Source organism: Notothenia coriiceps, unplaced genomic scaffold, assembly GCF_000735185.1.
Source record: "Notothenia coriiceps isolate Sejong01 unplaced genomic scaffold, NC01 NC01_scaffold00019353, whole genome shotgun sequence".
In the NCBI taxonomy this organism is placed as follows: Eukaryota; Metazoa; Chordata; class Actinopteri; order Perciformes; family Nototheniidae; genus Notothenia; species Notothenia coriiceps.
The window spans coordinates 578261-580542 of NW_011352054.1; positions in this window are offsets into that span (position 1 = coordinate 578261).

A 2282-nucleotide genomic window follows, 5' to 3' on the forward strand; every position below is an offset into this window, starting at 1 on the left:
GGTACTGTTTTGATAAAGAAAATACATTTCTCACTGAAATAACAAATTAACATTCATGGATTCTGTTTGTCCAGTTATGCTCTTTTTCCTAGAGAAGAATTTTCTGTCACGTTTACAGTAAATGCCCTAAAATATAAAGACGTCAGCACCGGCAGGTTCAGCACCATGGACAGCTACACACCTTTCCCCCCAAAGACTTTAAGAGATGTACGGAAATAAACCAAACAGAAGAACTGAGGTTACCTACTGTAACCCCAGCTTCTATGAGTGAATGGCGCAGCCCTCTAAGGCTATCGCTATTGGGTAATCCCCCTGCGCCCCCGCGCAGCACTGAAACACTTGTAGTCCACGCCCACCCGCAAGGTGGGCCCCACCCTCGGGCCTCCTTCCGGTATAAATAGGAAGGAGGCCCGGCAATCTGCTCCCATACAAAATAACTTTTCTTCAGCTATTCGTAGAGCCAGTGGGGCCCAGCACTTAGAGGGCTTCGCCAATACTCATAGAAGCTGTAGTTACAGTAGGTAACTTCAGTTCTATTTCGTATATGGCTTCGCCCTCTAAGGCTATCGCTATTGGGTTAAGGGCGAAGCATGATGTAGTCTGCGCCCCACTGCGTCCGCCCGGTACTAGAAGCACAGACACACCTGCTCAATAACACCCCATGCCTGTTGTGCCATGCGTAATGGCGCATCACCGTTCCTGGAACATAGCAAAACATGCCTATCTTCCCTGACGGGATGAAGGCTNTTTTTAAATGGCACTTCATATCAAAAAGGTTGCCGACCCGTGCTCTAAGGCTATCGCTATTGGGTTAAGGGCGAAGCATGATGTGGTTTGCGCCCCACTGCGTCCGCCCGGTACTAGAAGCACAGACACACCTGCTCAATAACAACCCATGCCTATTGCGCCATGCGTAATGGCGCATCATCGTCCCTGGAATATAGCATGGAGTATTCTCCATGATGGGACGAAGGCTGGGAATAATACGTACCTGCCGCTGTGAAAAAGTAGAGACGAAGGTCATACTTTGCCCAGTGACAAAAAGAGGGGGAACAGCAGCTCTCTCTGTGTAGACAGTCATTCTTCTTCCTCTGACCTGTGAGGAGGGGGGAATAAGCCAGCCAGGGTGATCACTCTTGACCTAAAAGAGTTGTGATGACCTTTGGCATGAAGCCGGGTTAGGGCGTAAAACAGCTGAACTGCCATCTCCTTGGATCCGGAGACATGACAAAGCCACAGGCAGAGCAGACAAATCACTCACCTTTTTCGCTGCTATTAGAGCCAAAGGTGTAAAAAAGGGTTTCCTGGCCTTTAGTTCCCAAAAAATGAGAAAAGGGGATTTGCGGCCCTTCTTTTTTGCCCCCTCGGACTTGGTAGGACTGAAAGTCACACTCTGTACTAACTGCTAGTGTGTTCTACGACCTTAAACCCGTGGGCGTCCTGACACCAAAAGAGACCGCTTGACGATAACGACGAGGAGGCCCTTCCTTCAGTGTAATGTTTGCAATGAGAGATAGCGTCAGAAACGTTTCGAGCCCAAAAGGTATTCTTAATAACTCTTCTCAGACAAGGGAGAAGGGAGAAGTCTATTAGGGTAAATTGCACCCTCACCTTAAATTTGTCGGAGTCGTCTCGCGCCCCGACGAGCGGCCGTGCCCCTCACCTCCTTGGACTGTGCAGAGCGAGACATCCGCCCAGTGTAGGCGTCCGGGAGTTGTAGGCCATATGTCGAACCGCAGTGTCGTACTGCCAGGTCGAACCAGTGCAACCTGGGGGGAACCCTGAGGTGTATCCTCCACCCTCAGAGGTTTCCAAACAAAGTAACAGCGCGAGGCGCGTAGCTGGACACGCAGTCTCCATTTACACGACCTCGACAAAGAGGGGTAAGCCCTTATAGGCGTTGAAAAGCGCGGGCAACGACATTGTCTTAGTCTGTAACCACACTAAACCGTGTCTGTTGTCCGGTTCCGTCGGATGGAGTAGCGGTCCCTCCTTTCTGCTAGACGCGTCGGATGACTTGGTCAGGTCCGCGGACGACAAGACCCGGCGTGTGTGTGTTACGAGAGGCGTTAGTCTCGTTCATTATAAGGGGCCCGACTTAAACTTGTCTCCTGAAGCGGTCTTTGCGCGTCGGCAAAATACGCTCCTCATACCTCTGAGGTCTCTGGCAACACAGTGCGTGTCACCGGCCCAGTCACCCTAACCGAAAACCAAATATCGCGTTGATTTCGTTTTCGGGGTAAACTTGGAAACCTAGTCCAAGGGGGAATTTTTGGAAATTC